Genomic DNA, 11,132 nt, shown 5'->3' with positions numbered 1-11,132 from the left:
TTTCAAAGGGGCTGTGCCACACAACTCAGCCCGGGATCAGTTGTGTGGCACTGCCCCTTTAAACTACCGCCTCAGCATTTCAAAGGGGCCACGCCATACAGCTGAGCCTAGGATCAGCTGTGTGGCTGCCCCTTCTAAACAATGAAGGCGTTCAAAGGGGCAGCACCACACAGCTGATTCCTGGCTCAGCTGTGCAGGGACTGCCCCTTTGAAATGCCGCCTCAGAGTTTCAAAGGGGCAGCGCCATGGAGCCCTGGGTCAGCTGGGGACTCCCCAGGTTCTGGGGAAATGCTGCTTGGAACCCAGGGTTAACTGGGGACTGACTCCCCAGCTGACCCCGGGCTCCACAGTGCTTCGGCATTTTAAAGGGGCAGCCCCGCACACAGGGGCGGATATATGGCAGGGTGAACGGGGTGGCCGCCCCAGGCCCCGCAGTTCAGAAAGCCCCTCGCATGCGCCGTGGCGCTGCTGCGCATGCGCATGGCGTCACTGCCCATGCGCCATGGCAAAGGGGGGGCCCCGCGGAAGTATGCTGCCCGGGGCCCCGCAAAACCATCATCTGCCCCTGCCCGCACAGCTGAGCCGCAGATCAGCTGTGCAGTGGATGCCCCTTTGAAACGCTGTCATGGGGTTTCAAAGCACAGGTGATCCTTGGCTCAGCTGTGTGGCACTGCTTCTTTGAAGTACCCCAGCTCTCCCCTACCCTTTGCTGCCTCTATCTGATAGAGGCAGCAAGGTGGGGGGGTTGGAATTGACTAGTCGACTATTTGACTAGTCCTTAACATCCTTACTCTGAATCTGTTGTCTAGTACAGACTCTCTCTGACTTATGATCCGGTTACGGACCAAGCAATTAGTCGTAACTCGGTTTGCTCATAAGTCAGACCCCAGAGAGTTACACGCGCTGTTCGTAAGCGCGGATCGCATTTGTAACTTGGGGTCCACCATTTATGACAGCTTCTGTCGTAACTGCGAACAGTCGTAAGTCGACCGTTCGCAACTCGGGGACTGGCTGTATTAAAAACACCTCCTACCCCAATCAAATGAAACAGCAGTATTAAGAGTTTATTTAAACAAGCCTACTGAGCTGACAATTTTGCAAAGAGCTAAAATCCCCTCATGGGGCCATGAAAACCCAGCTTTTATTTAAGATCTCTGTAAGCCCTAATCTTGGAATTAAAGAACTTAAATCAAGAGAAGAAGTTCAGGATCTCATTTAAGTACATTTCTAAATGTACTTGATTTTGTAAAAACAAGTAGTCTTGTAGCACTTAAGGGTACATCTACCCAGCAGGACTAACGTCGAATTAAGCTATGCAACTACAGCTATGTCAGTTGTGTAGCTTAAGTCAAAAAAGCTTAATTTGGCTTTTGGTGCTGTCTACACAGCAGGAAGTCGAAGGAAGAACACTCTTCCTTCAACTTCCCTGACTCCTCATGAAATGATAGTTACCATGAGTCAGAGTAAGAAGTCCTCTAGTTCAACCTTACAGTATTTCAAAATAAAGGCTTGTAGTATAGATGTGTACTATGTTATTTCGGAATAACCTTAATTATTCCAAAATAGCACTGCTGTGTAGACATGCCCTTAGAGACTAACAAATATATAGAGAGAGAGAGAGAGAGAGAGAATCATAAGCTTTCATGGGTAAGTCTTATCTGAGGAAGTGGGTTTTGCTCTCAAAAGCCCATTAATATATATATTAGTCTCTCAGGTGCTACAAGACTACTCATTTTTTTAAAGTTACAGACTAACACAGCTACCCTGTCTGAGACTTGATTTTGTAAAGTCAATATGGATATATTGGCAGGTACTTTTGATTTTATCTGATCATAATTCCAACTGTGAGCTCCATGCACAAATATTTCATTATTTGGAACTAAAACATTATTTGATGCAGCTGTTAATCAGCATTGACATTTCTAACTTTATTTCAACTTGTAGCAATGTTCTCACTTTTTATCTCCATCATTAGTCCCATGAAAAAAACATAAAGCATGCTGAAGGTGGGCTTTCTATTGTTTTCAATAAGATATTTCTACAATTTAAAGTTATAAATCTGAGCAATTTAGTACCCAGTGTGAACACACATGAAAATTACTCAACAAAATAAATTTTAACTAAGTTAAATAACAAGCTATTGACATATCTTGCAGCATTCTCTTTTGTAACAACAGAGTGTAATGGGCAATTGATCAAGTAAGAACTCCTGATACAGGGAAAAAATCCATCTGCTAACCCAGCGCTGAAAACCTGAAGGTATCCCCCAAACACAGCAGAAGTAAATAATTTTAATCCTGAAGATTAAGCTAAAATAATACAGTACACAGTATGTATAGGATGGATATTTTGAACGTGCTTTCAATTAATTATGTAGTCACAGGACCAAGGAAGAAAACACCAATTAACAAAAGGAAAGTTTAAATATTTCTAAAGTCTGCTTGGAGACTTTTAAAACAAAACCTCATCTTTTAAAACAAAAGAAAAAAATATGTAGCACTTTAAAGACTAACAAGATGGTTTTATAGGTGATGAGCTTTCGTGGGCCAGACCCACTTCTTCAGATCACATTCTGAAAGAGAATTGGCATGACCATATATAACAAAGGAATACAGTGAAGAAAGTGAATTCCAGCTTTTAATTCCATTACTGATCTACAGAAACATAAGGTCCAGATTCACCGATGTTTTGCACATTGTTTAGTTGTTTACACTTGCTTCAATTGGATATAAAATGCAACCAAATCAAAACAGTGTTTTAAATCTACTTTACACTCAATTAGCAAAGACATAAAGGTGCATCCCATTGAGATGCAAAGCCCTGAAGAATCAAACCCAGAGAAGTTTTTGTTTGACATCAGTGATTGGTGCATACCCAGCTCCTTTACATGCTTTTTATTCCTACAAGCACTTCACTCTTTTTCCCACACTATTCACTGTACAAGGGCTAATGTCTCTGACTCAGTGCACCTTGTGATGTCTACCTCTTGGTTCAGAAATTTCCTCAAAAACCTGTAAACCTCATTTCATGAGGCATAATGGAGAGGTCTACAAAGGCTTTCCTTGTCGACTGATCCACGTCTTGACTTGCACGCTGTGCCGACGATCAGCTGAGCCGGCACAGCGCAGCAGCCATTTTTATTTTAATGAAGCCGGGATATTTAAATCCTGGTTTTATTGACTATGTCGGATAGCCTATTTTACATGTTTCTGTCGGCAGAGGCATGTAATCTAGACATACCCTAAGAGTCCAAAGTAATCCTGATCCAGAGCCCTGGCCTGCTCCTCTCCTATGGCTAAATCCCAGAGGCAGTACCAGTATCTGGGATTTTTTCTCCCTCCCCTCCACTGCTGCCTCACTGATTACTTCCAGTTCCACATGGTATCCATTGCCCAGTAAGTCCATAAGGGTATGTCTACACTACAGAGTTAGTTCGAACTAACAGACGATAGTTCGAACTAACTTTCCTAGGCGCTACACTAGCGCTCCGCTAGTTTGAACTTAATTCGAACTAGCGGAGCGCTTAGTTCGAACTAGGTAATCCTCATTTTACGAGGATTAAGCCTATTTCGAACTAGCTAGTTTGAATTAAGGGGTGTGCAGCCCCTTAATTCGAACTAGTGGGAGGCTAGCCCTCCCCAGGTTTCCCTGGTGGCCACTCTGGCCAACACCAGGAAAACTCTATTGCCCCCCTCCCGGCCCCGGACCCCTTAAAGGGACACGGGCTGGCCATGGTGCCCGTGTCAGGTGCAAGCCTGCCAGCACCCAGCCAGCAGACCCTGCACCTGGCACGGATCGAGCCAGCCACCCAATGCCCCCCAGCCCTCCCCCTCTTCCCGGGACCAGGCTGGCAGCTCCCGGGAGCTTGCCCGGGACCACAAGAGGCGGGCACCTGCCTGGGCTAGTGCGGACATCGTGGACTTCATCCACGATCTCCGCACTAGGCACAGGAAAGTGGCCGGCTAGGGCAGGATAGCTGCCAGCCTGGCCACCCAAGAGCAGGTGTGCATGAAAATCAAGGGGGTCCACTGAAACCCCCGACTCTGAGCCCTGAGCTTACAATGGCCATCATGGGTCAGAACAAAGGTCCATCTAGCCCAGTAGCCTGTCTGCCGACAGCGGCCAACCCTACGGACCTTGGAGGGGATGGACCGAAGACAGTGACCAAGCCATTTGTCTCGTGCCATCCCTCTCAAGCCTTCCACAAACCTTGGGCAGGGACACCATTTCTACCCCCTGGCTAATAGCATTCCATGGACCCAACCTCCATGACTTGATCTCACTTCCCTTTAAACTCTGTTCCAGTTCTAGCCTTCACAGCCTCCTGCAGCAAGGAGTTCCACAGGTTGGCTACGTCTACACTGGCCCCTTTTCCGGAAGGGGCATGTAAATTTCACTAGTCATTGTAGGGAAATCCGCGGGGGATTTAAATATCCCCCGCGGCATTTAAATAAATAAAAAGACTTTGAAGTAGGAATAAGAGCCTCCGGAAAAGGGCGCTTTTTCCGGAGGATCGGGGCCAGTCTAGACGCTCTTTTCCGGCTTTTTTAAAAGCCGGAAAAAAGCGGCGGACATTTTTATTTAAATGCCGCGGGGGATATTTAAATCCCCCGCGGATTTCCCTACGACGACTAGTGAAATTTACATGCCCCTTCCGGAAAAGGGGCCAGTGTAGACGTAGCCCACGACTCTTTGCTTTGTGAAGAACAACTTTCTGTTACTAGTTTGAAGCCTGCTACCCATTCCTTTCCTTTGGTGTCCTCTAGTCCTTCTTTATGGGAACTAATGAAGAACTTTTCTGTATGCACCCTCTCCACCCAACTCCTGCTTTTAGAGACCTCTATCCTGTCCCCCCTCCGTCTCCTCTTTTCTAAGCTGAAAAGTCCCAGTCTCTTTAGCCTCTCTTCATATGGGACCTGTTCCCAACCCCTGATCATTTTAGTTGCCCTCCCCTCTCCCAGCCTCTCTCTTCCCCTCTCCCACCTCCTTTTCCCAGTCTCCCCCAGTTTTGTTCAATAAAGACAAATTCCATTTTTGAACACAATTGTCCTTTATTTTGTACATCAAGAAAAGGGGCTAGGGAAGGGTAAGTGGAAGGAGGTGAGGGAGGAATGGGGTACTCACCCCCGATGGGGAGGACTGGGCTGGCTCTGCGGGCTTCTGGGGGTGGAAGCTCTCCTGCAGCCCCCCAATTGCCTCCTCTCCCCAGATGGCAGCCTGTGGCAAGTGCAACCAGGCTGATGGCCGAGTGCTGTGATGTGCCCAGTGTGGGCACTCCGGGCACTCCAAGCCAGGACTGCTTTGCAAGCGGGGCACCCCTGAGAACTGTCTGTCCGGGGTGGGGGTCGGGTCACTTTAAGCGCAGCCCTCGGCTAGCCTGAGACAGCATCTCCACGAATTAGCAAAGCGCTAATTCGAACTAGTTTTTAGTTCTAGACGCGTTAGTTCGAATTAGCTTAGTTCCTGACTCTGGTGTTCCTGTCTTTGAGGTTCTACTATATTAACGACTAGAACAATTTACCAAGGATAATGGTAGATTTTCTATCGCTGACAATGTTTAAATCAAGATTGGGTGCTCTGAAATACACAATTTAGGCATTATTTTGAGGAAGTTCTGTGGCCTTTTTATACAGAAGGTCAGATAGACTAGATGATCACAGTGGTCTCTTCAGGTCTTGGACTCTAAGGCTATGTCTAGACTCCAGGCTTCTTTCAGAAGACGCTTTTCCGGAAGAGATCTTCCGAAAAAACTTCTTCCGAAAGAGAGCGTCCACACTGCCAAAGTGCATCAAAAAAGCGATCTGCTTTTTCAAAAGATAGCATCCACACTAAATGGACACTAACTCACATTTAAGTTGTGATTACTATGGACAGAGTGACCACCAGAGCACCTGTGCTTTTTTCTCTTTCCTCTTCTTTCGAAAGAACTCTCTCTTCCCCCTCCACACACACCTTTTTCCAAAAGAGTTCTTTCAGAAAAAGGTTTCTTCCTCACAGAATGAGGTTTACCAATGTTGGAAACCCTCTCTGTTCTTTCAAAAAAAATTTCGAAAGAATGCGATTGTGGTGTGGATGTAAGTGAAGATTTTTCAGAAAAATATCTGTTTTTCTGAAAAAACCTCTGTAGTGGAGACATAGCCTATGAAACTAGATGTGCATAAACACGAAGAAGGAAGACACAAGCATTCATCCTATTATCTTCTAGACCATTCCTGGCAGCTTGGTCCAGTGACCGTTACAGTTAGGAAGATTTCCTAATGTCTAACCTAAATCTCCCTTGATATAATTTAAGATCATACTTTCTATCCTCAGTTGTTAAACTTAGCAATTCACTATCCTCTTCTTTATAACAACTTTTTATATACTTGAAAATTGCTATCATATCCCCTCTCTCTCCTCTCTTTGCCAAACTAATCAAATCCAATTTTTTCAATCTGTCTTCAGAGGTCGTGTTTTGTTGACCTTTAAACATTTTTGTTCCTCTTTTCTGAACTCTCCAATTGTCCACATCTTTCCTAAAGCATGGAACCCAGAACTGGACCCAGAATTCCACCTGTGACCTCATCAGTGTAAAATATAACAGCAGAATGACTTCTCATATCTTGCTTAGAAAACTCCTACTAATACATCCCAGAATTGTTTGATTTTCTTTTGCAAGGGTGCTACATTGTTCGATTCATATTTAGCTTGTGACCCATTATAACACCCAGATTCTTTTCTGCAGTACTCCTTGAGCAGTTATTTCCTATTTTGTATTTGTGCAATTCATTATCCCTTCCTAATGGCACTTGGCATCTGTCCTTATTCAATTTCATCCTATTTATTTCAGATCATTTCTCTGGTTTATAACCATGTGATCTTGGCCTATGAAACCACATGATGCTAAACTCTTTAACTTCATGATCCTAACCATGGAATCAGATCATCATTACCCACACAATTGCATGATTCTGTTTGCACTACCTATTTTTTCCCTCTGCTCTTCCTCCCTTTACTATGTCTCATTTCAGATAGGTTCTGATCCTGCAAACTGATCTACCTCAGCTGGTGCAGAGCCCCATTGACTTCAAGGGTCTGTTTCCATGGATTAATTTGCAGGATTATGATGAGGTCTTTTACTTGTACAGTACACATAGCACAAGGGGACTCCCAGCACTGATAGAGGTCTGTGCGTGCTACTAAATGCAATATGGAATCATTAGACATAGCACAGGGTTTTGCAAAAAGTAAAATAAAGTGCAAAAGTATAATAGAAGACCAAATTCTCAAGATAATGTAAAGAGAATTAACTCATGTCAGTTAAATATTGTAATTCTGCAAAATGTGAAGATATGTTATCTAGTTTTTTATTTAAATGATATATTGTCTATGATGTGATACTCTTACTCCTAGATCTGACATCAGTGCATATGTCAGTTATTTTATAGCTAAACTTCAATGGTATTCATATAGATTTAGTTAGATCTTCATTTGTAATTTGAACTGAACAATAACACTTGTAATAAATGTAAAAGCATGCGTGTAAAATGCTTTCATATGTAAAAGCATTGACATTACATCAGTTGTGCTGCAAAAAGCAAACCTTTTACTTACGTAAAACTTTGTGCAGAGTTAACAAAACTTTCCAAAATAAATAAAGCTCGCAAACAGTAGATCATGTGGCCAGCAGAAGATGCTGTATACTTTTCACGTTTCATGTGTCCGCCTCTTCGAAAGATTACGGCATACGGTGGTGATAAGAGAAACCATGTGGGCTTGTTAACTTAGGCACAGGCTGGAATGTGAGGAATGTGCAGCGCTTCCATTTAATGATCAGAAGACAGAAGCCTCAATTAAAGCGATAGCATACTATATTCCCCCAGCTCTGGCTTCAACGCAGAACTCACCAAAAATATTCATTAGCTAGTGGGCTTTGGGTTTTTGGGGACACACACACACATACACACACACACACATATTTAGGGTTTTGGACAGTAGCATGGGATACTGGAGATTGACCTTTGAGATCATTTTTATTTTCTTTTAAAGGGTTTTATTAAAAACTAAACGTAAACACTAAGGGGTTTCTTAATGTATGCCAAAATATTCAGCGACACTGCACGAACCTGGATAATTATGCCGTTACAAACTTACCTTTTCTGTGCCCGACAATATCTAAGGTTACCGATTTTCATTCAAGAACAATCGCAATTATTTGCATTGCCCTGGCGAATCTGGATGCACCCTTTCGTGAGAATACGATGTGACCAGGGTGGCCCACGTGTAAGGGAAAGGTGGTTTTGTTTGTGTTTGGAAAGCAGAATCCAGTAATTATGATGTGAGACCTCCAGAATGGAGCGTGTGCAACCACTTCGACCACGTTGTGCAACAAGAACACAGTTCAGAAAACTACTAGTCCCCGGAGTGTTTGGATTCTGCAGTTACTCGATTGTCCCGGACAGGGATTTCCCTATCCCCCCCCCCCATGGGAGTGTATACCCCCGCTGAATTTCACCAACACCCCCCCCCCCCGCAGTTTTGTGAACTATGGTGCCATACAGCCCACCTTCACCCTCACGGTGTCACCCCTCATCGGCCCTGATACCCCCCTTGTAAATTCAAACACCCCCGCCCACATTTCAATTCCTGGGGAGGCTACTGGCCCCGGAGGAGAGAATGAAGCTTATAGCATTAGAAACTGCATCACAGAACCTCCCCAAAGTCCTTTGATTCTGCAGGATGGTTCAATAAAAAATGAGCCTCTTGCAGTGGGAGAAAAGGAAGAAGGAGAATGATTTGGCACGTTAAACATCCAGATCTCTTCTAAATCCTTAGGTAAGCGATGGGAAGGTTCATCACTAAGAACATAATGCAACTCAACGTCAAGGGCAAGACACGACAAGCCCTAGCAGTACATGTCTGTGTAGAGTGAAGAAAGAGGGGCTAGATCCGGAGTGCATCGCCTCCTGCCCCACGCAGTCCGGAGCTGAGAGATCTCCGATAGAACCCTCTTCCCGTCATGGGCTCTTCAAGGGACCTTTGCCTAAAAAAAAAAGTCCTGTTTAAGTAATGGAGTCGGATCTGGGCAATGCGCTGCCTCCACAACCGTACAACACACGAATCGTTCCTATTGTGTAGTGGATTGGTTACTGCGCTGATCTAAAAAGTGTGTGTGTGTGTGTGTGTGTGTGTGTGTATATATATATATATAGTGGAGAGAGCGGAAAGTAGAACTAAATTGAGGTTGTGACTCAACCCCGGAAAGCGACTGGCTGCAAAGCAAACTCCAGCAGCACATCGCTGGCTCATTCAGTAGGGCGTGTAGCCCACTAGGAATTTGAGATTGTGTGGGATCTTGCTGCCCCTGGCATTGTGCGACAGCCCCCACCCCCCTTCCCCTTCCCTCGGGACTTTCAGGGCACAAGAGAAGACCGCCTCCAAAGGCAAGCGAGTGATTATAGAAATGGCCCATTGGCTCCATTAGTTCTGCTCTAGCCAGAGCCTGGTGGGACCTATGTCATTTTGGGGACTCCCACTTTGCACCTCTACCCTCCCCTCCCCTCCTTCCTGGGATGTCGCTATCGGTACTAGGCCCTTGCTAAAGCCTTGTCCTGCCCAAGATCTCATGTGAATTTGATCCAGAAGAACCAGGCACCTTGCTTTTAACACACACACCCCCTCTTTTCCCGACCACCCTCCCACACCGCCTCTCCCGCACGCCCACTCTTTTAAGCCTTGGGATGTGTGCGTAGCTGGAGAAGGAGACAGAACTGCTTGCTTTGGGCGTTGATGGAAATTGCCAGTAGACTAAGGCTAGGAATAACACGTGCTGCGAAAGACAAAACGGGGGACAAAATTGGGGGTTGGGGAGCTGAGGAGGCAGCACGTTAGACGAACTGCAGAAATCTGCACTGTGAAAAAGGAGACTTGAGCGTGGAGGAAGAAGCCTTTCCCCCCCTTCAATGAGCGATTGGAAAAGTTTAACAATGGAAAACATTGACGGATGAGTGGGGGGGAGGGGAACCCTTTTAAGTTGCCGATCAGGTATCTGGCCCAAGGTGAGATTCCACCTACACATGTGGGAAGTGGTTTGTTTAATTTATGGCATTCTTACAAACAAAAGAAGGCTGGTTCCCTCCGTCTGGGCTCGAGTGAAAAGTGCACACTTAGGAGAGACAGCAAGGAACAAGACTAGTCCTGGACATGTGGGTAACAACCCAAATGGATTTTTTAACAGGTTAAAAAAACCTTCCCCCCTCCTTCAGCAATTATAAGTCTGTCCTGCATTTGAGTAATAAAGAGACAGACACGAACTGTTCTGAAAATGCTGCAATGCTTTTTCCTTCTTTAGTCATGAATTAAATTATATTTCGCATGTTGCTTTGCAATACAGCTAAATCGGCTGCAGATCACCCGCCTTTCAGAAAGACAAAGTGCACCTTTAAACATTGTCAAGGATCTAAAGTGAGCTGAGAAGTCTTTCTGCCCGGCATTAGGGCGAGATTTTTAAATTGGGCACAAGTAAATAATTCTTTTGATGACTGTGCTTTGATCTTGGAGAATTATTTCCGTAAAAGAGCAGTAGGCACCGGCTATCAGTAACGGTGTGAACTTAGGGTTCATAAAGTGTCATAAAGTGTCATAAAACTTTTCCTCCCTCAGTCAATCCAAGTTTTCACGGTTTTTTGTAGCTCTTGCACTTTTGACCAGTCCCCTTTTCTTGTCAGAGAAATCAAGCAAGTTCCTAGTTCAGATCTGCCTGATCCGCCTGGTAACAGATCTATTCCCCTATTGGCTTATGCTAATTTCAGTTTCCTCTTGTATTTCAGCCCATTTTAGGGGGTGGGGGTTCCCTGCAGGAATTAGAGCCAATTTTGTTTTAAGTGGGCGATCTCGTTCATGCAATATTGCCACACGCAGCAGAAGCCAGTCTGTCTGTGCAGCGGTCTCAGCTGGAGGGTGGTAGTGGGAGGGGGGCTCCGGAAAAGCTGTAGCTGATACCACTCCGCCTCATAAATCAAGGGCTCTTGCCACACCGATGCGGATTTTTATGAATGAAAAAACAACTTTGTTCGCATCGTGAAAAAAAAAGCAGCAGCAAATGCATCGGGAGAGCAAGAATTCCATGCAGCAAACAGAGCATGGGGGAGGGA

This window comes from Pelodiscus sinensis, chromosome 5, assembly GCF_052426305.1.
Source record: "Pelodiscus sinensis isolate ZL-2025 chromosome 5, ASM5242630v1, whole genome shotgun sequence".
In the NCBI taxonomy this organism is placed as follows: Eukaryota; Metazoa; Chordata; order Testudines; family Trionychidae; genus Pelodiscus; species Pelodiscus sinensis.
The sequence above is the reverse complement of the archived record's forward strand: the minus strand, read 5'-3'. Positions refer to the sequence as shown.